At 47.0% G+C, this 26,965-nt stretch overlaps 1 protein-coding gene across 4 annotated transcripts in view; it reads left to right on the plus strand.

The window, feature by feature from the left end:
- Positions 1 to 13,516: 13,516 nt before the first annotated feature.
- Positions 13,517 to 26,965, plus strand: part of PAK5 (p21 (RAC1) activated kinase 5) — a 128,769-nt gene continuing 115,320 nt past the window's right edge. For all 4 annotated transcript variants that reach the window (XM_028722215.2, XM_028722218.2, XM_028722216.2 and 1 more), the window contains exon 1: positions 13,517 to 13,709. The gene's annotated coding sequence lies outside the window, so the exon portion shown is untranslated. The remainder of the gene's footprint in view (positions 13,710 to 26,965) is intronic.

Consider the following 26,965-nt stretch of genomic DNA (forward strand, 5'->3'; position numbering starts at 1 on the left):
TGCTTCCACACGATGAATCACTTGGTTTTGTTGAATGACTGTCTATAAGACTCATCTACTGCAATTTTCAATACACTGTCCATTCTGAGGGGTTGGATATTTCCATTGTGATCGCCCATGTGGTGCATTGCTGTATGCATGGAGACAGATACAATTTGGAGCAAACTCAAGTAGCTTGCATGTGTACTACAGGTATGCTGGATCAGACCAAGAGCCCAACATCTTGTTTCTCACAGCAGTCATTTGGATGCTTTTGGGAAGTCAAGAAGCAGGCTGGGAGGGCAATATAACTCCTGTTGTTTACCCCACAGCGACTGCCTCTGAACATGGAATATACAGTGGAACCTCGAGTTGTGGACGTAATCCATGACAGAGGCACGTCCGCAACCCACAGCATTCGTAACCTGCAGTGCTGCGTCTGTGCATGCGCGTGACGCGATTTGGTGCTTCTGCGCATGTGCAAAGTGTGATTTAGCACTTCTGCGCATGCACAAGCGGCAAAACCCGGAAGTAACCCTTTCCGGTACTTCCAGGTTTCCAGCAGTCCGCAACCTGAAAACACGTAACCCAAAGCGTTTGTAACCCGAGGTGCCACTGTGTGTGTGTGTGTCTATATATGTGTGTGTGTGTGTGTGTGTGTGTGCTGGTGGAGCTGTGGGTTAAACCACAGAGCCTAGGGCTTGCCGATCAGAAGGTCAGTGGTTCAAATCCCGGCGACGGGGTGAGCTTCCGTTGCTCAGTCCCTGCTCCTGCCAACCCAGCAGTTCAAAAGCACGTCAAAGTGCAAGTAGATAAATAGGTACCACTCCGGCGGGAAGGTAAACAGCATTTCCATGCACTGCTCTGGTTCGCCAGAAGAGGCTTAGTCATGCTGGCCACATGACCCGGAAGTGTGTGTGTGTGTGTGTGTGTGTGTGTGTGTGTGTGTATGGCTAATAGCTGTTGATAAGCCTACTATATTCTACATTTTATTTAGCCAGATTCCAGTTAAGGCCATTTTCGTCCTGATATATTCTGAGTTCCTCAAGGCTGTCCTTTAGACAGGTGGAGGTAAATCAAGAATTCCTCTGACTCTAATTTGATCTTCAGAAGCATTTGTGGGCTCTTAATGTTTAAATTTTCATATAGTTTACATTTTTAAAAGACTCCATCCAACCGTCTTAGGGACTCCACTCTGGATTTGTGTAGGACTTACTCCTTAGCCTTTTCTTCTCCTGGAGATATCCTGCAAGGCAGCAGAGATTTAGGATCAGAGTTTTCCTTCTCTTAGATGGACTATCTTCCCAGATTGATGAGCCCCATCTGCCGCACACTTCCCTCTACAGCATGTGAAGAAGCCACCTTCTTGACCATTGGACCCACTATTGTTCTTGCCTGCTTAATCTGCCAGATACTGTCTTTGCATGCAGAGGACCTCCCTGAGGGTTTGAGACCCATTGGCTCACTTGGTCTAGTTGGAGTTATTTCCTGGGGTTTGGCCACGGTTGCATGCTAACAGCTTCTGGAAGCCACAGGTTCACTGAACGTAGAGTGGGGACCAAAGGTGGACAAACTACCCTAGAACAAGCACAACATGTCCCCCACCAGAGGTACCACTCCTTCCCTAAGACCCCATACACTTCTGTGACTACCATTGAACTAATATATTTATAATTCTATATATGCAGCAGTATAAAGAGTGTTAAGTTTCATAAGGGTTGGAAGATGAAGCCAAGATCAGAACTGAAAAGTTAATAGAAGAAGGAAGGAAGGAAGGAAGGAAGGAAGTTTAATAATAATAATAATAATAATAATAATAATAATAATAATAATAATAATTTTATTATTTATACCCCACCCATCTGACTGGGTTTCCCCAGCCACTCTGGGTGGCTCCCAACAGAATATTAAAAACACAATAAAACTTCAATCATTAAAAACTTCCCCAAACAGGGCTGCCTTCAGATGTCTTCTAAAAGTCAGATAGTTGTCTATTTCCTTGACATCTGATGGGAGGGCGTTCCACAGGGCAGGCGCCACTACCGAGAAGGCCCTCTGCCTGGTTCCCTGTAACCTCACTTCTTGCAGCTATTCCACAAGTATTTGAGACTAACAGGGAGAGGAAAGGGCACCACTATCTGCATATTATTTCTCTCACCTGCCAATCAAATAGGAAGATACATTCGTTTTGACAAGTACTCCAAGATCTATCTTTTCAGGATGTGATGAATTTATACCTTGCTACATTAATCCTCTTAGTGCTTAACCAGCAGTTAAGGACTTTGATGTCTTAGCTATCAGTTTCACTGGGTGCTCTGACATGATGGCTGGATACCCAGTTGCTAGCTAGGGGGGGAGCCTCAAATAATTGATTCAGACTTAATTATTTTTTTAAAGAGAGATTAAGTCAATTTTATTGCATTTATCAAGGTTTTAATTCTCTTTGCCATTTTTTGCAATTCGGCAAATTCAAGCACTGTTTCCAATATCTATTTAATTCCTAGCCAAGTGGAAAGAGTGACAGGAGGCACCTAAATACTGGATGGGTCTGTGTCATTGCGGCCACATTCACTTAAGCACTATGATGCCACATGAAACAGTCATAGCTTCCCCCAAAGAATTTTGGGAGCTGTTCTTTGTTAAGGGTGCTGAGAGTTGGTTACCACACTCTGATTCTCTGCATAGAGCTACAGTTCCCAGAGTTCCTTGTGAAGAGGGACTGCTGTTGAACCAGTCAAGGACTCTATTCTTGGTATGCAATAATATCGACTATTTTATGGTTTGTACATGCTGTGGCACTGTGGTCTAAACCACAGAACCTAGGGCTTGCCGATCTGAAGGTCGCGGTTCGAATCCCCGCAATGGGGTGAGCTCCCATGGCTCGGTCCCTGCTCCTGCCAACCTAGCAGTTCGAAAGCACATCAAAGTGCAAGTAGATAAATAGGTACCACTCTGGCGGGAAGGTAAACGGTGTTTCCGTGGCTGCTCTGGTTCGCCAGAAGCTGCTTAGTCAAGCTGGCCACATGACCTGGAAGCTGTACACCAGCTCCCTCGGCCTATAGAGCGAGATGAGCACCACAACCCCAGAGTCATCCACGACTGGACCTAACGGTCAGGGGTCCCTTTACCTTTACACAATGGTACAACTTTTGGCAGATAAGGCATCAGGGTGGAATCCCTTAGTTTAATATTGGGTTGGGGTGAAGTGGAGCATCACCCCTACCAGTCAGGGACTGGGCAGCTGAGGAGGAGTGGTAGAAACCTCCACCTCAAGGTTTCCGGGCAGGAGGAAGATGCTGATAGTATGCACCCAGATTCATGGTGGTGGGAAACAGGACACACCCCAGAAGAAGAAGAAACAATGAGTTGGGAAATAATGGAGGATGAGGAAGAGGAGCAAGCTAGCAGGTGCTTTGGTAAAGGGAAAGGGAAAGGACCCCTGGATGGTTAAGTCCAGTCAAAGGTGACTATGGGGTTGTGGCACTCATCTCGCTTCAGGCCAAGGGAGCCTGCGTTCATCCACAGACAGCTTTCCGGGTCATGTGGCCAGCATGACTAAACCGCTTCTGGTGCAACAGGACAGTGTGACGGAAGCCAGAGAGCATGGAAACGCTGTTTACCTTCCCACCGCAGTGGTACCTATTTATCTACTTGCACTGGCGTGCTTTCAAGCTGCTAGGTTGGCAGGAAGCAGATGCTTTAGTCATGAACAGAGACAGGACTCTGGGAGTGGGAGAAACAGCACAGCAGACGTGGACACTACATCACTTGAAAGTCTGGTAGAACCTCCTCCTTCTCTGGGGACCAGGCAATCCCTTTGCATCTTCAAGCAGAAGGCTAAACAGAGACAGAAAGATTCCATCTCCAGCCATCGTAGGCAGTAAGGAGGGGTTTGGAAGTGCTGCAAGGGGCACTCTGAGCAATGTCTCAAGACTGAGAATAATTCACGGTCTCTCTGTGCATTCTGTTGATTTAAATAAAAGAACTGGAAGAAGCTTTCTGCATCTCTGATTTCACCAGGCAGCTAGCCTGGGAGTCGTGACGCTTCCTCAAGCAGGTGCAATTTCAGAGCACTCTGTTAGAGGGGTTGAAATGGAAGTCTCTGTCCAGAAGCCAAGCGTGGGACAGATGGACCATAGAGGGCCACCTTGGTGGACCTGTATCTTGAGGAGGTGTCAAAATCCCAGGTATAATGCTGCTTAAGCATCAGCCCTCCATCTGGAGGCTGAGAATGGATATAAAGAACCAATGCCTGAGTCAAAGCCTATGTGCATCAGTAATCAATGAAAGTTGTGGCCAATTTTAAATCCCAGAACATTGTCTTGTCCAGTTTGTTTACACCTATCCTCATCTTGGACTCTCCCTCTGGGGTGCAGGGCAGTGTGAATGGGTCCACAATGGTATTTTTGCATCTTTGTAGATAATATGCACTGTTACCTTGGTCCCGTCACAACCTCTCAGGCTAATTAACCTCATAGGGGCATTGTGGTGATAAAATGGGGAAGGGGAAAGCAATGTCTATGAGCAACTTGGAGGAAAAAATGATGGGATAAAATGTAATAAATAAGCAATATACTTCTATGGAGTTACCTCCATGTAGAAAAATGGCATGTGCTAAGTGGCCCTCTCTGATTGGCAAAGTTTCCCCAACATCTCAACAGCTGAGCGGTGGAGAGCTCGACGGGTACAAAAGGAGAAAGCTTCACAATGCCAATTAAGTCTCGGAAAGAATAGCTTTCAACAAAAGGAAACCAAGCATGAGGTGAACTCACAATGGGGAATACTTCAGATTCTAGAAAGCTGCCTTGCAAATAAAATTGCTAGGTTTGTAGAGTGAAGGTATAGTCCTTTTCTGCAGTGAATAGCTTGCACAGTGTTACTTACTTGTACTTCACAAATCCCATTGCTTCAAGACAGCAGAGCATGCTGCTTCTGATCAGGCAGACGCCTTGCCAGTATAGATTTGCCCCACGATACCAAAGATTTCATAGAAGCGCTGCCGAGAAAAGAAATAACTTGCAGGATGCAGTTCGCAGAGAAAGAGAAAGTTTCTGTGTTTGCAGGGATGGTATTTGTGTCATGTAGTAATCGGAAGGTTTACTTCTGCACGACCTGGAGATCTGTCCAGTTTTGGCCTCAGTCCCTCAGTTCTGCTGACTAAATAGAAGGCACGCTTAGATGTTGCTGCATTTTACAGAGTCTACCAGGTGATACACCAGTGTTAGATGGCACCAGGCATGTGGGAATGTTCTGGGGTGCAGGAGAGGATATATCGACTAATTATATCCTTATCCAACTTGTGCTAACAAGTTCCCAAAATATCAGCAGAGTTTATAAACATTCCCCTTTAAGTTCGCAACGGTAACGTGTGCTGTGCACAGGTTCGCTAGAACCTCTATAATAATTACTCTGGTAATTTCCCCTTTTGTTCCCTCTTAAAATACAAGACACGACACAGTCTTTATAAAAGTATAAAAGAGTTTACTCACGTTCTGTTCACAATATGATCCCAGAAGGCAGACAGTTTAAAAAGGTTACATACATTCAGAATCTATCTTGTAGCAAGATAGTCCTTATCTCCTCTCTTGGCTGGCAGCCAAGAGAGCATCCTTAGATGTTTCCTCATCGAAGGAAGATGGCAGAGAGAGAGAGAGAGTGGCTGCCTGCCCTGTGCTTGTCATTACCTGCACAGGTGAGGCCACACCCACCTCTGGTCACATGTGGAGGAAGTCTGTCCCCAGGAAGTTTACCTGCTTGCTGGACAGACATCCCTCCCCATGTTCTAACATGTACACTCTAGGAATGTTGTCATTGACTGCTCCTGTGTTTACATCCCTGTTATGTACTGAGTTGAATAGGATCCAAACTGCAGCAGTCTGATTGGTCCTAGAACAATAGGATCCAAAAGGCAGCAGTCTGATTGGTCCTAGAACAATAGGATTCAGAATGCAGCAGTCTGATTGGTCCTAGAACAATGCAGCAGTATGATTGGTTGGCAGGAACCACCCAATCATGCTCCAGATAGAAGTGAATCCACAACCTGATTGGCTTACAGTAGAATTCCGGAATTAGCCAATCATGTGCAGCCCATTGTGTAAATAATGTATATAAAGCAGATACTCTGAGGGGACATTCATTCATTCCTCCTCACCACTATGAGCTGAATAAAGAGCATGAAATCACTTTGCGACTCTGAGTTTTCACTGGCGACGAAGGTGGGATCCCGCTGAGCTGACGGCCACACACAGCACCGCAGCACCGCCACCTGCCGCACCGCTGCCTCGCACCGTGTATCCAGGCTTCAGCTCCGGGACACAAGGAACTCAGAATGGCAACCGACAGCAGCTTCTCGCCGTTCAACCCAGCATCTGGAGACTGGGAAGCGTACGCCTCCCGTTTCACCTTCCTCCTAGAAGCCAAAGGGGTCACCGATGAAGAAGACGCCAAGAAGAGGGCAATATTCTTCAGCGTCTGCGGAGAGGAGACGTTTGAAATTGCCCGGGCTCTCCTTGCGCCTGAAGACGTTGCTACTGTTCCATACAAAACAATAATGGAACAGCTGAAGGGGCACTTTTCGCCACAGCCCTCAGTGGTGGCTCGTCGAAATGCCTTCTACGCAAAGCGGCAAGCCCCTGGGGAAACCATAACTGGGTTTGTGACCTCTCTCCGCCAAGCTGCCCGGTTCTGCAACTTCTCAGAGCTGGAGAACATGCTTCGTGACCGCCTCGTCGGTGGCCTGAAGGATGAGAAGCTGCAACGACGCCTCTACGCTAAGAAGAACCTAACGTTCCAGGTCGCTCTGGAGGCGGCCCTGGCAACGGAAGCTGCCGAGAGGTCGACGCAAGAGGCACGGCCGAGCCAGCCATCCCAACCGAGGGTCCACCATGAAGACCTCACCGATGACTCAGGATCCAACAGGGAGGAGGTGCACCGAGTACAGCAGCGCACTCAAGCAGCCCACATACCACAGCTGCCTCGATGAGAAGGAGGGAACTGCGCAAGCTGTGGAGAAAGTCACGAGAGGAGGACCTGCCGTTTCCGCAACGCGGAGTGCAGGCAGTGCAGAAAGTTGGGACACATCGCCCGGGTGTGTCGGGCTCGGCCCACCCGACGCCAGGCATCAGATGACCAATCCAAGAGCCCCAGGTCCCGGGGCCCAACGCACCAAGGCAACTCGACGGAGCTCACGGACTTCCAGGTATACCAGTTGCCCCACCCCAACGTAGAGAAAATTTATGTAGAGGTACAGATAGAGGGGGCCCCATGCCGCATGGAGCTTGACACAGGTTCAACTCTATCCATAATCTCGGCAAGGACCTTAAGGAAACTGTGTCCTACTGGGGGTCCCAAACTCAGGCCGGCCCCATTCACCCTCCGGGACTTCCAGAAACGTAAGGTCCCCACCATGGGGGTGGGGACCTTCAGGGTGCAATACCGAGGGCGGACGCGGCGACTGGACTTGCTTGTGGTCGAGGGCCCCTACATTAGCTTACTGGGATTGGCATGGTTTGGACCACTGGGGCTAGCCGTCACCGGGGTGAACCACACGAGCTTACAAGTGGACGTGGACGCCATATGCAAGGAATTTCCGGGGGTTTTTGATGGGAAATTGGGACAGTATACGGGGCCCCCCATTGCTCTACAGCTTGACCCCGCAGTACGACCGGTCAGGCTCAAGGCCCGCCGGGTCCCGTTCGCCCTGAAACCCCGTATAGACAAGGAATTGGACCGACCCGTGGAGCAAGGAGTGCTGGAGCCGGTGCCTAATGCCCCCTCGGAAACCCCAATTGTCACACCCGTCAAGCCTAATGGTTCGGTCCGCATCTGCGCAGACTACAAATGTACCATAAACAAGGCCCTCACGGCCCATGCATACCCAGTGCCAGTGGTCAGCCATATCCTTGCCACCCTGGCTGGGTCGAAAATTTTTGGCAAGCTGGACTTGGCCCAAGCATATCAACAGCTGCCAGTTGATGAGGCCACAGCAGAGGCACAGACGATTGTGACGCACAGAGGAGCGTTCAGGGTAAAGCGGCTGCAATTCGGTGTCAGCGTGGCACCAGGCATATTCCAGAATCTAATGGACTCGCTCCTTAAAGGGATTCCTGGCGTCACCCCCTTCTTCAATGATGTGTTGATTGCCGGGCCCACACCAGAGGAGTTTGAGGACCGCCTCCGCACTGTTCTGCACCGTTTCCAGACAGCGGGTCTCAAGGTGAAGCGGGAAAAATGTGCCTCAGGAGGACTTTCTAGGAGTGCCTCAGGTGGACTTTCTGGGATTTATGGTGGACGCAGAAGGGGTCCACCCAACTGGGGACAAGGTACGGGCCATTTGTGATGCCCCAGCGCCCAAGAACAAGACTGAACTTCAGGCCTTCTTGGGACTATTGAACTTTTACCATTCCTTCCTTCCCCACAAGGCGGCGGTAGCGGAGCCCCTACACAGACTCCTGGACAAGCGGGCCCCTTGGGTGTGGGGCCAGCGCCAGGAGGCCGCATTCCAGGCAGTCAAGGACTTGCTTGTCTCAAACTCGGTCTTGGCACACTTCGACGAGAGGCTGCCAGTGGTGCTAGCATGCGATGCCTCGCCCTATGGCATTGGCGCTGTCCTGGGATACCAACTCCCGGATGGAAGAGAGGTACCGGTGGCATACTTTTCCCAGACACTCAATGCAACCGAGCGGAACTACTCGCAAATCGACAAGGAGGGTCTGGCAATCGTGAAGGGAGTAAAAAAATTCCATGATTTCTTGTACAGTCGGCCCTTTACTGTGGTGACTGACCACAAGCCGTTGCTTGGCTTGTTTGCCCCCGAAAAGCAGACCCCCCAAGTGCTGTCTCCTCGCGTCCTCAGGTGGTCAATTTTCCTTGCCAGCTACCAGTATGCACTGATTCACCGTCCGGGGAAGGCGATGGGCCATGCGGACGCCCTCAGCAGGCTACCACTACCGGAAACAGGCCCCGACCCAGCACCTGCACAAGAGGTTATGAGCCTGGAGCTGCTTCCCGACCGCCCCATTCAGGCACAAGAAGTTGCAGACCATTCCAAGAAAGATAGGGTCATCTCCCGGGTCCTGGACTGGGTGTGGAGGGGATGGCCCAGCAGCAGCCCCGGGCCAGAATTCGCTGGCTACACAACCCGCAAACATGAACTGTCGGCCCACAAGGGGTGCCTGTTATGGGGAAGCAGGGTCGTTGTTCCCCAGCCCCTCCGCAAAAGGGTCCTCACAGCCCTACACGAGACACACCCAGGGGTAGTAAGAATGAAGGCCCTTGCCAGGAGTTATGTGTGGTGGCCGGGGATCGACGGAGAGATAGAGGCCTGGGTCAAACACTGCCAGGCCTGCCAAGAATCCCGCCCAGATCCCCCAAGGGCCCCAGTCCAGTCCTGGGAGTCCGCCCGAGCACCATGGTCACGCCTGCATGTGGATTTTGCGGGCCCCTTTCAGGGGAAAACATTCTTCATAGTGGTGGACTCCTACACCAAATGGCTGGAAGTCGCACTGGTACCGTCCACTTCTACGTCCGCAGCCATCCGGGTATTACGCAGGCTGTTTGCAACCCACGGGCTCCCTGACACTCTCGTCTCAGACAACGGGACTGCATTTACGTCAGGAGAATTCCAAACCTTTACAGCGCAGAATGCCATCCGCCACATCCGTTCGGCGCCATTCCACCCTGCCACCAATGGCCAAGCAGAACGCATGGTGCGGACCACCAAGGACACCCTTCGCCGCATGACGCAAGGGGATTGGGAGTACTGCCTTGCCACATTCCTTCTAGCACAGCACAGCACCCCCAGCTCAACGACTGGCCGGAGCCCCGCTGAACTACTAATGGGTCGGCGCCTTGCAATCAGATTGGACCGCCTTCACCCCGATAGAGCTCAGGATGAGGTAGTGGTGGGGGAAGGCAGGAACCCCCGGACCTTCGAGGCCCAGGACCCAGTGTACGCAAAGAATTTTGGGGCAGGCCCTGCATGGGTACCCGCCACAGTCACCAGGGTCACTGGCCCCGTGTCGTACGAGGTGCTAACAGATGGGGGGCAATGCTGGCGCCGCCACTGCGACCAGATACGGCGACAATTCCCGGGAGAAAACCACGAGGAGGAGGACAGGTCAGAGGAGTCCCAAGGGAACAGTGGGGCAGTGAGGCCCATAGAGCAGCAGGGGCAAGTAGGAGAGGCAGGATCAGTAAATACAGAGAGGACCCGTGAGGCCGAAAGGACACCGGAGCCAGAACCACGACTGAGCGAGCCGGTTGCGCCAGACCAAACAGCCCCATCACAGCCAGCATCCTTGGAACATGAGCCAGAACCTGAACCCCGGACCAGGGAACACCCCAGGCCGCAACGCACACGTAGGCCACCGGCGTACCTTGAGGACTATGAATGCGACCTCCCGGGCAGGACTGGAACTTAGAGGGGAGGGGTGTTATGTACTGAGTTGAATAGGATCCAAACTGCAGCAGTCTGATTGGTCCTAGAACAATAGGATCCAAAAGGCAGCAGTCTGATTGGTCCTAGAACAATAGGATTCAGAATGCAGCAGTCTGATTGGTCCTAGAACAATGCAGCAGTATGATTGGTTGGCAGGAACCACCCAATCATGCTCCAGATAGAAGTGAATCCACAACCTGATTGGCTTACAGTAGAATTCCGGAATTAGCCAATCATGTGCAGCCCATTGTGTAAATAATGTATATAAAGCAGATACTCTGAGGGGACATTCATTCATTCCTCCTCACCACTATGAGCTGAATAAAGAGCATGAAATCACTTTGCGACTCTGAGTATATTTCAATCCCACAAGGCATAAATCTGCTGGCTGGATCCTGCTGGGTTTGGGCCATCACCACAGGAAACCAACAATGGTTCTGCAGATTTGGAATATTTCACACTCCCTGTGCAGTCAAAAGGGACATTAGTGGCTTGAAATGTCAAGAGGTCCTCCCTCCTTCCCTCCCACCTGCTGAGTTTCAAGCTGCATTCTCACATTGTCATACAGACCATGCCCATTACCTGATTTGTTTCCCTGCACTGACTCCAGACCACTAAAGGTATTGTCTACAACTCACCACAAAGGCCTCCCTTGCTCTTTTATAATGGCAAGGGTGCCCACCTGAGAGGGGCCGGAACTGAGTTCCGGTGTGTTCTGGTTGAAAAAAAAAGAAACCCATAAATTTGAATGGCATGCCTCAAATTCCATAAGAGCATTTATTAACTGCCTGCCAGAACTTATTTTAAAAAAGCCACAGCAAGCTCAAAATATGGCAAGGCAAACATTCCATAAGTTAATCAAGGCAGCAATATTGGGTGCAGGTGGCAGCCTAGCATATAATTCAATTTGCGACTCCTAGGGTTGCCATACGTCCAGAATTTTCCAGACATGTCCAGAATACTGCAGCTGCAAGCAGTGTGTCTACGCAGAAATCAGCTAAAAGTCTGGGAAACTCCAGATGTATAGCAGCCCATGTCGGAAGTGTCGTTTTTGCCGATTTGCTCCAAAACGTCCAATTTCTTTGCAATTTCAACACCTTTTCTGTCCGGATCTTCACTTTTTGAAATAAGGCAACCCTAGCTACACAAGTAGTGACACAATGGATCTTGTGGCTGAAGCCCTGAGAAACACACATCCCCATCCAAGGTCTGTTCAGAGAAATGTCACTGGGGAAAGGACAGTGTCTCCCACTGTACTTGAGGGCAGTAGGTTTGTCTAAGGATTAGGGACTCAGGTGGCGCTGTGGTCTAAACCACTGAGCCTCTTGGGCTTGCTGATCATAAGGTCGGTGGTTCGAATCCCCTCAATGGGGTGAGCTCCTGTTGCTCTGTCCCAGCTCCTGCCACATAGCAATTCGAAAGCATGCCAGTGCAAGCTGATAAATAGGTACCGCTGTGGCAGGAAGGTAGTAAATGGTGTTTCCATGCTCTCTGGTTTCTGTCACGGTGTTCCTTTGCACCAGAAGTGGTTTAGTCATGCTGGCCACATGACCCAGAAAGCTGTCTGTGGACAAATGCCAGCTCCCTCAGCCTGAGAGATGTGTGCCTCAACCCCATAGTCGCCTCTGACTGGTCTTAACCATCACATTGTACTCCTACCCCTGGACACTCCTGCTACCTCAGCATCTGCTGCCTGGGGCAGCTGCCAGCCTTGCTATGCTGCATCCCTGCAATTCAGAACCATTATCAGAGTTCCAGCCAGAGAAAAATACTTGGCAGATGTGAAGTAGGGCCTGAGGAGATATCTTCCTGACATGTGTGCCCTCCATCACTTCCTTACAACATTAACTCCCTTTTTCCAACGAAGCCTAGCCTGGGCTGAAGGAGAAATCTTCATATCACAAATGATCAGTTTCAATCACAAACGATCGGTAATGATGTTAATAGTCCTGCCAACCTGGTGGAACCAACAGCTCATTGACTTGCACCACACAGGGACTTCTTCCCTAGCTGCTGCTTGTGGTTTGCCTTCTCTTGCTAGGCAAATCTTCTCTCCAGCCTTTAATGCAGACCCTCCAAGTGTCCCTATGTACCAGGGACAGTCTTGGATTTACAGAAGCCATCCCGGTTTCTGATCTGATCCCGGAATGTTCCACTTTCCCGTGCCTTTTTCCATCAGAGAAATATTGGAGGGTATGGAGTTATCTGACCCCCAAGCCCTGCATTGAGAATGTGTTTTTATGTTTAATGTTTTATTGTGTTGGAAGCCGTGGCTGGAGCGACCTAGGGCAGACAGGTGGGGTATTGATGATGCTGATGGAGGAGGAATGGGTCGTCCCTATTTTCATTGGAGAAATGTTGGAGGGTACGTTAATAATAACAAAGGGAGATGGAAAGAAGATAACGTCCCTACTAGAGAAGAACAGCGGATCAAATTGATGGATTATGCCGAAATGGCTAAAATGACTGGAAGAGTCAGAAATCAGGAAGACCACATTTTTAATAAGGAATGGGGAAAATTTATAACTTATCTTAAAGACCACTGTAAACAGTTAAAATCATTAGTCGGATTGGAATGTCACTTGTAGCTTAATGGTGAATTTTGGATACAGTGGAGAGATAAAAGATTTGGATTATCATAAAAGATGCAGGAGGAAATGATTAATAATAGGACCCACAAAGGGGAGGAGGGAAGTCCAGGAGATTCCTTGGAATCTTGTTTTTATGTTGTATGTTCGATACGTGGCTGTAAAATTTTAAATCTGAAAAACCAAATAAATAATTTTTTATATATACCGTAAAATTTTAATCTGAATAAACCAAACAAATTTATATATATAAAAGAAAACACTGGGTAAAAAATATAACAAGGGAGAAATAAACTGTAATTCAGAACAGCGAAAAGCCAAGGCAACCCTCCGCTTTCTCTCTCATTGCGGCTTGAAGAAGAGGCGGTGGGGCGGGGCGGATGGCACACATACCCTCCTGGCGCACGCACCTCGCTCCCCCCAGTGCGCAGGGCGCGTTTCTTGCGCGCCTCGCCTAGCCGCAGCATCTCCTCGGATCGCCGCTACGAGGCGAGCTGGAGCTCTTTGGCCGGCGGCAGCCCGGATGTAACAGCAGCAGCAGCAGCAGCAATAGCAACATCAGAGCCGGAGCCGCCGAGCTGTGGTGCTGCCTTGCCTCCTTGCTAGTGATAAGCCTCGGCGAGCACGAACATGGCGCTCGGAGCGATGTAACGGAGGCGCCGGGGCGGCCGGAGCTCGCTTGACAACCAGCCGGCAGCCTTTAGGTAAGCGCGACAGGCTTCCGCGGGGATGGGGAGAAAGGCTGGTTCCAGCGCGAGGACCATTCCCAGCCGCAGCATCCCGTGGGCCAGCGGGCAGCATCCGTAGCCTCTACCTGGAGAGGATGTGGGATGGGAGGAAGGAGGGTGGAGGAGAGAGGGTACCCCGGGTTGCCACTGCCTTTGTCAGCTTCCTCGGGGGACGGAAGAGCCTCGCTCTCCCGAAGGCAGCGCTGACTCCCTTTTTCCAGAGTGAAGATGCGCTCTTGGAAGGATGGGAGGCATCTGTGGGTGTGGAAGACCGTGGAGTGTGTAGATTAGAGGCTATCCCAGCTCTCTCATTTCCAGCATGGTCTGTGCTGCCAAGGAAGCACCCCCTCACCCCTGCAAAAAAGAATAAAAAATAAAGAATACCAGGGCTCTTTAGTGAGGGATGTGCCCCTGCGTTTTTGGGTAGGGCTGTTGTGCACATGATGTCTCAGGGATCGGACATTATCTGTTTGCAGAAATCTGCATGCTTCGGTAGGATTGTCCACAGAGTTGGCCACATGCAGCATGCATACATGTGTGCGCGCATGCACACACACACACACACACACACACACACACACACCCCAGCGAGCATGTTTTTGTGTGTGGGTGTGCTGGGCGGGGAGGGGAGGGGGAGATTTAAGGAACTGCTGTGACTGCTTGCATGGAGAGCGTGGCGATTCTCTAGTCTTGCAGATTAAAGGCGCGGTTCGAAACTGGGGAAATTTAATATTCTCCATGTGTGTGTTGTGCAGTAAGCCCTGCTGTGACCTTGTCATTTTAGATGTTGAGGAGGTAGGAAACACAGGGGAAAAACCGCCACCTTCCCAAACCTAGTGAAACAATGCCCTCTTTTAAGAATCTGTTGAAGAGTACTTCTCAACTGCGGGCTGCTAGTTCTTTTGATTTGATACTCTTGCTTATTTTAGAATGATGATACATGGCTGGCAATTTTTTTAAAAAATGTGTTTTATTTAATGTCTGCATCCCCTTGTTCATAAAACAAGGTGAGATAAAAATGTAAACGTCCAGTCAGATAAATATTGGAAATATTGTTTGGACAGCTGAGCGATTTCAAGAAAGGTAATAGGATTCTTGTGCCTATTTTAGAGAACTTTGCATAACAGCAAGACAAGATAATCTCTCACTAAGTAGAACACGTATTATTTTACTCTCCTGTACAGGTTTACTCAAAAGTAATTCTCAGTGTGTTCAGTGAGGCTTACGCTGAGGTAAATGTGCATAGGATCGCACCCTTCATCCACTGCTTAAAAAACACAGCAAACAGATAGATTCACTTTTGTAGTTATTTTTATATAATACTACATCGATGATGGGTTAAAAGAGAACATTGGGAGCAAGTTTTGTTTCAAGCTTAAGAATCAACTTTTCTTTAGGAGACAAATATTGCACAGGAGTTTAAGTCTAAGAATAGCTCATTGAGAGAGCATGAGCCACAATGTATGCACTGGGCAGGGTATCTTGGAGCCTTGCCACTGAAATCAATAGACGATCACACCAAGTCCATGATTATGCTGACTTTTTTTTTTTTTAATGCACTTCCAAGCTTCTTAGGTCTGCCATTGTTTTATGTGAAGTGTAAAAGCTGTTTTTGATATTTGCTGCTTCTTTTATCTCACTCTCCATGTGATACCTAATTATCACTGGATGTGATGGTTTGGGTTTTAGTACAGTATCCTTTTCTCTTTTTTTAAAGTCTAAGTTACTTCTGAATAATTTATCCCTGAGGTAGGGTTGGGAGAAAACCACAACTGTATTGCAACTGACCTTGTTGTAGAAAGATACAAGGCTGTAGACAGCAAGACAGTGGAATGACAAAAGGAAATTGTTGCTGGCAAAGGAATGGCTTGGTGATCTCTCATTGTGATAATTCCAAAATGCATAGTAGGACAATACCTTTATTAGGCCAATTCCAATGCCACATAACATTTGGGGAAGAAGCCAATTTTGCTTTAAAGCCCCAAAACAGAAGGTGGGAACCTGTGGTCCGCCACATGTGGTTGAACTCTTTTTTATGAAATAATTTTTATTTGATTTTACAAGTATAAAATAATAACAATACCACCATACACATCCATATTTAAAGATTCCTCTGAATCTCTGGCTTCCATGGGTCCTATTGTCAACCCTTTCAACTGCATATTATTCAGTACTCCATATTTTATATCACTACACTATCTCCATAGTATTTACTACAAGTCTTATTGAAATCCTGCAAATGTTTTCATCTGCTTACAGTGTTCTCCAAGATAAATTATCTCCCCCCACAATTCTTTATTAACGTTTGGGTCTTCTTCATTTCTGAGCTCTCTGGTCAGTTTTGCCATTTCAGCATAGTCCAACAGTTTAATTTGCCATTCTTCTCTGATAGGGACTTTATCTTCTTTCCATCTCTGGGCTAGTAGCATCTGTGCGGCTGCTGTCGAGTACATAAAAAGTATTTTCTGCTCCTTTGGAATGTCAGCACCTAAAATTTCTAATAGAAAAGCCTTTTAAATAAATAAACTTTTAAATAAAAGTTAATTTAAACATTTTTTCAACTCATTATATATCATTTCCCAGAATGCTTTTGTTATTATACAGGACCACCACATATGATAAAAGGCACCTTCTTTTTCTTTACATTTCCAGCAGATATTTGTACCTGTTACACATTTTTGCTAGTTTTGTTGTTGTTTAGTTGTTTAGTCGTGTCCGACTCTTCGTGACCCCATGGACCAGAGCACGCCAAGCACTCCTGTCTTCCACTGCCTCCCGCAGTGTCGTCAAACTCATGTTAGTAGCTTCGAGAACACTGTCCAACCATCTCGCCCTCTGTCGTCCCCTTTTCCTTGTGCCCTCCATCTTTCCCAACATCAGGGTCTTTTCCAGGGAGTCTTCTCTTCTCATGAGGTGGCCAAAGTATTGGAGCCTTGGCTTCAAGATCTGTCCTTCCAGTGAGCACTCAGGGCTGATTTCATTAAGAATGGATAGGTTTGATCTTCTTGCAGTCCATGGGACTCTCAAGAGTCTCCTCCAGCACCATAATTCAAAAGCATCAATTCTTCGAACCAGCCTTCTTTATGGTCCAGTTGTCACTTCCATACATCACTTGGGGAGTTATAGGGACAGAACTACATAAAATGTATAGAAACCTATTCACGTATGCCACTACAGCGGCAAGAATGTTACTTGCCCCAAAACGGAAAGAAGCTTCCCAGCAAAGGAAGAATGGATACAAAAACTTATGGAATGTGCAGAAATGGTGAAACTTACCGGAAGAATGAGAAATCGAGATAAGAATTTATTTTATTTTTTTACAAAAGAATGGAAATGGTTTATTGAATATTTACAGATAAATTATAAACAGATAAAAACACTGGCAGGATTCTGGTAATAACCTGCAGTTTTATAAGAGTATATATTTAAAGAAGATGAATAAATAAATTAAGTTAATTTGGATATTTAATATCAGAAGATATTAAAAATATATTTAAGGAACCCCAGAAAGAGGGCGAAGGAAGTCAAGTTTTGAAATGTCAAAATGATTGTAAAATTAGTGAAATGTATAAACTTGAAAAGTACAGTCATACCTCTGGTTGAAGTCGCTTCAGGTTGAGCATTTTCAGGTTACTCTCCGCAGCAACCCGGAAGTAACGGAATGCGTTACTTCCAGGTTTTGCTGCTTGCGCATGCACAGATGCTCAAAATGATGTCATACACATGCGCAGAAGCGGCAAATCGCGACCCGCACACGCGCAGATGCACAGACGTGGGTTGCGTTCGCTTCAGGATGTGAACAGGGCTCTACAACAGATCCCGTTCACATCCAGAGGTACAACTGTAATAATAATAATAATAATAACAACAACAACAATAATAAAATAAAACACAGGACTGAGATTTTAGTTTTCTATATGCTCCATGTGTGAGTATTCAAATCATGAGAACACCCATTTGCAGTAAAGTGCTACAGTCAAGTCACAAGTTTGCAACCTCACTGAGAATTAGGTCATCATTGCCCACCCCAGTGTAGATGTCTGTGTCATATGTTAAAAATGCAATGATTTAGGATCTTATGGGTTCAAAAATATTAATGCAGGGATTTCCTTATTTCTCTTTTGCATTCAGGAGACTTTCTGTCATGATGTTGTCAAAGTCTTCTCTATGCTTCCGTTGAGACCAGGAAAAGCTCGGCCCTTTGAAATCATAAAAGCTGATATCATTGCTATACAAGCTGGCATTCACAGAGGCCTACGCTTTCCCCTCGCTTTAAATGGGCGAAGGGAAGAAGTATCACCAATCACTGGTGGCTGGGGAACTTTCATTGCCTTTTCAACAAGCAACAAAAGTTTTCAAAGCTTCACGGGAGTTCTAAGGTCTGCAAGAGGCTTGAGTGATCACATACCCCCCAACGTTTCTCCAATGAAAACAGGGACACCGTATTCCTTAACAGTATTCAAAACTCCCATTGTTCTAGTCACATCTTGCGACAGGGAATTTCATTAGCACAAACAGTTTCTGAGCTCTGGGTGACTAAGATTTCAGATTAAAACTGCAAATTGGTAAGAAAGGAGGACCTTTTCTGCCTCCCCACTTGCAACTACTCTCTAAAGACTGGAGAAGAGAAGGATATTAGGGGGCGGGCAGGGGAAGGACTAGACCATGTGAAAAATGAACATAATATTTTAGCTGCAGCTCATTCATTTTCAGCTTTGAATTCTTGTTATAAAAAAGCATGCCTAGACATTCCGTTGTTGCACCCTTAATCTAGGTTTAAGGTGCCATTTAGCTTCTAGCTTTCATATCTCAGTTTCTAGCACTGTTCCTTAATAATAACAACAACAACAATAATAATAATTTTATTATTTATACTCCTTCCATCTCACTGCGCTGCCCCAAACCACTCTGGGCAGCTTATGACACATATAAAAACACAATAATACATGAAACATTGAAAAACCTCCCTATTCAGGGCTGCCTGCCTTCAGATGTCTCCTAAAGGTTGCATAGTTACTCATCTCCTTGGCTCGGGGGTTGCATAACTGCATAGCCTCCAACCTTTCTCCAATGGGAATAGGGACGTCCTATGGGAAAGTGGGACATTCCAGGGCCAAATCAGAAACCAGGATGGCTTCTGTAAATCTGGGACTGTCCCTGGGAAGTAGGAAAACTTGGAGGGTCTGCGATTGGGCTTTGAGTGTCTTAGAGACATTGATAGGCTTTGTGGGGGAAGTATCCCTCCTTTTTAAAGTTGTGATCTAGGACCTCTTAAACTTGGTGCTCCGTCTAGCACCTGGTGGTGATGGACTGTATAGCATGCTTTCCAGGATGCAGTGGTCTAAATCACTGAGCCTCTTGGGCTTGCCTATCCGAAGGTTGGCGGTTCGAATCCCAGCGACGGGGTGAGCTCCCGTTGCTGTGTCCCAGCTCCTGCCAACCTAGCATTTCGAAAGCACACCAGTGCAGGTAGCTAAATAGGTACTGCTGCTGCAGGAAGGTAAACGGTGTTTCCATGCACTCTGGTTTCCATCACGGTGTCCATGATTGCAGTCATATGATTTTTGTCTATGTATGTGTATGTTTTGATGGGCTGAAGAAAGCCTTTGAAGCTCCTGAACGAACGACCAGGAGGGAGAGAACATGTCAGTCGGGCATATGTCTCTACCAGGGTCCTACTCGAGTGTAGGATGAACTCCTGACAGGTAAACAGTGTTTCCATGCACTTTGGTTTCCATCATGGTGTCCCATTGTGCCAGAAGCAGTTTAGTCTTGCTAGCCACATGACCCAGAAAGATGTGTGGACAAATGCCAGCTCCCTCGGCCTTTAAAGCGATATGAGCGCTGCAACCCCATAGTCACCTTTGACTGAACTGTCCAGGGGTCCTTTACCTTTTTCTTTTTACTATCATGCTTTCCCATTAAACCACTGCTTAGGGCAGCGATGGGGAGCTTGCTCCCCTTCATATGCCATTGGACTCAGTCCCAGCCAGCTCAGCCCATGGTCAGAGATGGTGGGATTTGCTGTTCGACATCAACCCAAGGGGAGAAAATTCCCCTACCCTTGCATTGGCGTTTCTTCCTCCCCCTTTCAGAGCCCTTTATCAGGCACTGCTTGCCTTTGGCTTTGGGCTGGGAGCCAGTTTATACCTTTCTTGTCAGCATATGGTGTCCTTCATTCACATTGGGATTCTGCAAGTTTGCTTCAGCTGGGCGTACTTGGGATTCACACGTGGCTACTTCCATGAACTGGCAATTCTTAGTTCTTGGGGGTAACGTTTTGCCTTCTGCCTGTAGCCAATCCTGTGGTTTGTACATTTTCATTTAAGCGCTGCATCAAGTCTGTGCAGCTCTGATAAGTGAGTTAAAGCCTCACCCAAACATGTAACACAGCAAGGCGATGCTTCACTTTGTCTCCGCCATCGGCTGTGTCCTGTATGTCGTGTATCTAGAACTGCAGTGAGCTCTCATGAATTACAATTACAATCCTATGGTCAGTTATACATACACTTTATTGATTCAACAGCATCTGTCCAATACAGTGGTACCTTGGGTTCCATACGCTTCAGGTTACATACGCTTCAGGTTACACACTCCGCTAACCTAGAAATAGTGCTTCAGGTTAAGAACTTTGCTTCAGGATGAGAACAGAAATTGTGCTTCGGCGGCACGGCAGCAGCAGGAGGCCCCATTAGCTAAAGTGGTGCTTCCGGTTAAGAACAGTTTCAGGTTAAGTACGGACCTCCGGAACGAATTAAGTACTTAACCCGAGGTACCACTGTATACGGTTATGGTGAACTTGTTTTCAGATTGTAAATTCTTTTCTAGAGAAAGCAGCACTATCCATTTTGTTGGGAGCTGCCCAGAGTGGCTGGGGAAACCCAGCCAGATGGGCAGGAAATGAATAAATAATAATAATAATAATAATAATAATAATAATAATAATTATTATTATTATTATTATTATTATTATTATTATTATTATTATTCCACACACTAGAGGAAAATATCAGTGGGCCTGGAAGTTTGCAGAAGTACCAAATATATCCGGGGGGGGGGGGATTCTTGCTCCCCAAACACCAAAAGCCCAATGAGGGCCTGATTTTAAGTGGTGGTCACACAATGACTGGTGAGGGAGAAATAAAAAACTGAGGGGGGGGGATGAAATGGAATATCCTGAAAAAGGGCATGGCTGGTTGGAACTCTGATCAGAAGCACTCTACACTACAAGATTTTGTTGCAAGTCCCACTTGCACTTACAAAATTTGGATGCACTTAACTGTTAAAAAGTCTCCTCTAGGAAACCTGTTGTATAGATGTCAAGGTTAGTGTCTGGAGCAGGTCTGGGATAACTCGCAAGGTGTTCGTGAAGTAAGCTCTTTATTCAAGGAAGCAAAACAGCTCAGGCCTAGTGAGCACAGGAACTCTTCCCAGCAGATCTTGCTCCTATGAGGCAGTTGTGAGGCAGCTCCAACTCTATTCCTTCCCAAGCAACCTGAGACTCTGACACCTTGTGTGTCTATTCTCCACCCTCTTCATACCGCTGTAGGTTCTGGGAAGCCAGGGGGACAGGGGAGCTGGTCACAGAAGGAGGGGCATACCTCCTGACTGCTTCTTCAGCAGCCTGCCTCATCTGTGCCTCTTGGCCCTTCTCCTCTCCAGCCTCTACTTCTGCCTCTGCCTCTGCACTGCTCTCTGCCACCGACTCTTCCTGCTCACTAAAACCTGTTACCTCTTCAACTTCCGGCTCCTGCTCCTCCCAGTCTGCTCCCTCTGACCACTTATCATCGTCCCACCACCAATCCATTGCCTCTGAGCCCTCTTCCTTTGGGGGTTCCCTAGCTGGTGCCTCCCAGCCAGTCCATGACAATAAAACATACATCCTGTTATGTTCGCACCAAGTTTACTTGGAGGTTAGACTCTGCATAGCCTTTGTGGAACATGCATTCTGATTTGTTTGAGGAGGAGCTATGCATCAGGGAACATTCCTCCTGATTTGCTTGTGGCATGTTGCTATGTCTTCCCATTATTCATTCAACCCACATTTTTCAGTGGCTTTCCACACCAGTTTCCTAACTGCCAAAGGTCCTTTAAAAATGGTTTTGTTGTGCTGAGAGGACAGAGCACTGCTAGTTTTAATTATTTCGATTTTTAATGTTTTTTTTAATTTTTCAGATGATATTAGGTGCATTTGAGAAAACCACCGTTCCAACAATATATAAAACAAACAACTTGCCTTGGTATTTATATAGATTTGTTTCATTCTGAATAATAAAGTTTAATCATTTTTAAATTCCCAAATTTCCCGGTTTTCAACTTGCGTTTTACTGATTATTTTAAGGCTTGTTTTATTTTATTTTTTTGTAAACCACTTGGAGATTCCGTTTCCAATCAAATGGTACACAGATATTGTTAAATTAAACTAAATAAAAATAAGTGCACAAATGAAATAGATAAAAACAATTGTGCAAAGCTAGACTTCCAGCATGTGATTGAGTTCTTCCCATTGAAATAGTGACAGTATGGAAGCACTCAGAACCTGTTTAAAAATAGCAGTTGCATAAAAAAAGTGGACAAGCAACCATATCTTCTGAATTGCTAAGCTCATTTTTTATAACATGGTTGCCTTCTGGAAACCTTTGCAGCAAACGTTTTTCTACCTTGTTTTTCTGGTTGTCCTAAATTTTGGCCAGGATCTCTGCAAATGCTCCACTTCTCCTTAGGCTTGAAGACCTCCACTTTGTATTGATTTGGAATCTGATGTTGACATCTGACTAGAGTAAGCATGTGGATTTTGATTTATTTTTTTTTGCTCTGAGTCCTGTGATAATTGTGATGATGAACAAATGTTGACTGTAGAGACATGAGTAACTGGAGAAGAGGTATTTAGATGGTTTGTCTAGCTCATGACAAGCTCAGGACCTCTAAAGCAAAGCAAGTGCACCTATCTTTTACTGTTAAGTGTTGGAAGGTTTGTCATGTTTTTAAGGGGTCTGTTCTGTGTCTCCTGGAGCTATCCATTCCTCTTATCGCTCTGCCCTTGAGTTGGCTGGCTTCCATATGCAGTGGCTCACAGTCAAGTTAACTTCTTGCCCTCCAATTGTCCTTTCCCTTCTCGCTTCTCCTTTCTCTCTCCCACAATGTGTTTGCAAGTTCCTGCTCTTATCTGCTGCAGCACTTCTCTAGGAAGAGCGTTGCTGGATGAATGCTGAAGCCAGGCTGAAATAGCAGGATGCCAATGGATAGGACTAATGGAAATCAGCACAATACTGTTATCAGGCCTGCATAACTTGTGACCACATGGAACGCGGCTCCCCAGATATGTCTGGTGGCTCAGTAGGGTCTGACTAAAATAATATTGCGGAGTTGGGAAAAATTGAGAAAAGGACAACTGAAAGGGGACATGTCATGACAGAAGTTTATAAAATTATGCGTAGCATGGAGAAAGTGCGAAAAGAATAGCTTTTCTCTCTTCAAAACATTTTAAAAAAAAATTATTTATTTGGTTTTTCAGATTACAATTTTATAGTCATATGTGAAACATACAACATAAAAACAAGATTCCAAGGAATCTCTTGGACTTTCCGCCTCCCCTTTGTGCGTTCTATTGTTAATCATATCCTCCTGCATCTTTTATAATAATCCAAATCTTTTATCTCTCCATTGTATCCAAAATTCAGCATTAAACTACAAGTGATACTCCAATCTGACTAACGATTTTAACTGTTTACAATGGTCTTTAAGATAAGTTATAAATTTTCCCCATTCCTTATTGAAAAATTTGGTCTTCCTGATTTCTGATTCTTCCTGTCATTTTAACCATTTTGGCATAATCCATCAATTTGATCTGCTATTCTTCTCTGGTTGGACTTTATCTTCTTTTCATCTCTGGGCCAATAACATCTGTGCAGCCATGGTCACATACATAGTCTTTTCTGCTCCCTTGGGATTTTGGCACCTACTCTTCAAAACATTGTGGACATCCAATGACACTTATACCCTCCAACAGTTCTCTGATGAAAATAGGGATGTCCTATTCAATTGTTGTTGTTGTTGGTACCCCACCCATCTGACTGGGTTGCCCCAGCCACTCTGTATGGTTTCCAACATCTATAAAAACACAATTGTCAGGGGTTCAGGGAGAGAGGCACAGATGAGGGAGGAGACTGAGAGCGAGGGGGAAGAATCCAGGAACGAGGAGGAGGAGGATGACAATGACTTGAGGGTTTCATGAGTCTCTCAAGTGAATCGGAGGATTCCCAAAAGGGGGCGCCCCTGGTCAGGCCAAGGGGAGCCACAGGGGGGACTCGTCAGGAGCAGGGGAGCAGCAGGGAAACCCCGAGTGGGAGTGGGAGATCGGGGCCGGCTTCCCAGCCGGAACGGAGTGAAGAGGGTGGAGTTCCCAGTGTGACACAAGGAGCAGAGCAGGAAGCAGAGAGGGGAAGGAGATCGGGGCAAGACGTCCTGCCGGAAAGGGGCGGAGAGTAGTACAGAGAGTAGTATAACTGTCAAGAGGAAGGTCAGGGGTAGCGAACGCGCGCCAAGTTCAAATGTGGAGGCGCGCGGAAATGCGGAGAGCCCGGAGGAGGAGCCTGGTCCCAAAGCACGGAGGAGGGGGGAGCAGGCGTCTGGGGACTCAGCGTCAGGGGAAAGCAGGAGGGAAGGAACCCAGGGGGGCAGAAAGACCCTGCGGAAAAGGAAGGACAGGAAGAGGTGGACTAGCACAAGCCTCTTAAACTGGTGTAGAGGCGGGACTGATTCAGAGGGGACTTCAGCGGTCTAAGCGTAACAGACGTGGGGCTGCGCGCCTCGGCTGTGGAACAAACAATGTACTTCAATAAAGACTTTTGTAAATAAAGTGGACTTGGCGTTGGTCTCTTGTGAGCTGGGACCTGAGGCGGCCCTGACAACAATAAAGCATTAAACATTTTTTTAAAAAAAAACTTCCCTACACAGGGCTGCCTTCAGATGGCTTGGGGGTCAGATAACATCATACCCTCCATACCCTGAACTAGATGGACCATTATCCTGATCAAGCAGCTCTTCTTATGATCTTACTGTGGGCCTGGGACTTAAAAGTGAGAAGATTACTGAGCACCTGGCAGCAACCATACTTGGCTATGGGTTGTGTTCACCTTGGTATGGTGCAATCCATACAAGTTATATATGCAAAACAATTTTCTTACGAACTAAAGCAACCTTCATCCCCAATATCTTTTATTAACAGGGATGCGGGTGGTGCTGTAGGTTAACTCACAGAGCCTAGGGCTTGCCGATCAGAAGCTCGGCGGTTAGAATCCCCACGACGGGTTGAGCTCCCGTTGCTTGGTCCCAGCTCCTGCCCACCTAGCAGTTCAAAAGCATGCCAGTGCAAGTAGATAAACAGGTACTGCTCTGGCGGGAAGGTAAACAGCGTTTCCGTGCGCTGCTCTGGTTCGCCAGAAGCGGCTTAGTCATGCTGGCCACATGACCCAGAAGCTGTACGCCGGCTCCCTCGGCCAATAAAGCGAGATGAGCGCCGCAACCCCAGAATCGGCCATGACTGGACCTAATGGTCAGGGGTCCCTTTACCTTTACCTTTACATTTTAAGGCTCTTTTTGATGGCTTAAACTCAAAGTAATTTCATATACATTGCATTATATTCTTCTTCTTTAGCGATCACTCGTAGCCGAGTAAGATTGACTTCCATAAAAAACGGTTTTAACAGTGAGTCCGTAAGTGACTGTGGAGGCAAATTCTGGATCCACACATCCTTCCACAGTAGGGACATAGGTTTCTGGGCGGGAGTTGATCATGGTGATGGTTTGCCAAACGTGCCTTCCTCTTAGCACATTTCTCCCTTTAATCCTGAGTTTGAGTGTCTTCAGGACACCTTTGGTAAAGGCTGTTCCCCAGTTGGAGCGTTCTCAGGCCATTGTTTCCCAGTTGTCAGTGTTTATGCTACTTTTTAAAGATTTGCCTTGAGAGAATCTTTAAACCTCTTTTGTTGACCACCAGCATTACACTTTCCATTTTTAAGTTTGGAATAGAGTAGTTGCTTTGGAAGATAATAATCAGGCATCCGAACAACATGTCCAACAAAGTTGATGTTGAAGAATCATTGCTTCGACATTGGTGATCTTTGCTTCTTCCAGTACACTGGCATTCGTTCGCCTGTCTTCCCAAGTGATGTGTAAAATTTTCCAGAGACACCATTGATGGACTCTTTTGAGGAGTTGCATTATATTATAGTTAGATTTTAATTGGAGCAATCCTTAAAATGCCTGTAACATTATTCCTATTTTGCCCATGGGGCAAGGGCAGGGGAAATAAGATTTGAACTAGCAGACAGAGGCTGAACTAGTATCACAGGTTTCTTAAAGCAGAGATGGAGCCTCTGTGACTCTCCAGATGCGTCTGGAGACATTTTGGACCATTGGCTATCCTGGCCAGGGTTGATAGGAGGTGGGAGTCCAACAACAGCTGGAAGAGTAGAGGTTCTTCATCCAGGTCTTAATGCATTTATGTGGGGTTTGTTGTCTGCTTGTTTGGTTGTACAGTGGTACCTCTGGTTGCAAACAGGATCCATTCCGGAGGCCCGTTTGCAACATGAAAAGCCCGCAACCTGAAGTGCTGTATCTGTGTGGTGTGATTTGGTGCTTGTGCACATGTGTGAAGCACGATTTAGTGCTTCTGCGCATGCACGAGCGGCAAAACCCGGAAGTAACCCTTTCCAGTACTTCCGAGTCGCAGCGGGATGCAACTGAAAGAAAGTACAGTGGTACCTCAGGTTACATACACTTCAGGTTACAGACTCCACTAACCCAGAAATAGTGCTTCAGGTTAAGAACTTTGCTTCAGGATGAGAACAGAAATCGTGCTCTGGCGACACGGCGGCAGCAGGAGGCCCCATTAGCTAAAGTGGTGCTTCCGGTTAAGAACAGTTTCAGGTTAAGAACGGACGTCCGAAATGAATTAAGTACTTAACCTGAGGTACCACTGTAACATGAAGCAAACGTAACATGAAGTATGACTGTAAGTCACTTTGCGTTGCCCTAGACAAGAGATAAGGTAAAGGTAAAGGTACCCCTGCCCGTACGGGCCAGTCTTGACAGACTCTAGGGTTGTGCGCCCATCTCACTTAAGAGGCCGAGGGCCAGCGCTGTCTGGAGACACTTCCGGGTCACGTGGCCAGCGTGACAAAGCTGCATCTGGTGAGCCAGCGCAGCACACGGAAACGCCGTTTACCTTC

This window comes from Podarcis muralis, chromosome 3 (genome assembly GCF_964188315.1).
Source record: "Podarcis muralis chromosome 3, rPodMur119.hap1.1, whole genome shotgun sequence".
Taxonomy (NCBI): Eukaryota; Metazoa; Chordata; class Lepidosauria; order Squamata; family Lacertidae; genus Podarcis; species Podarcis muralis.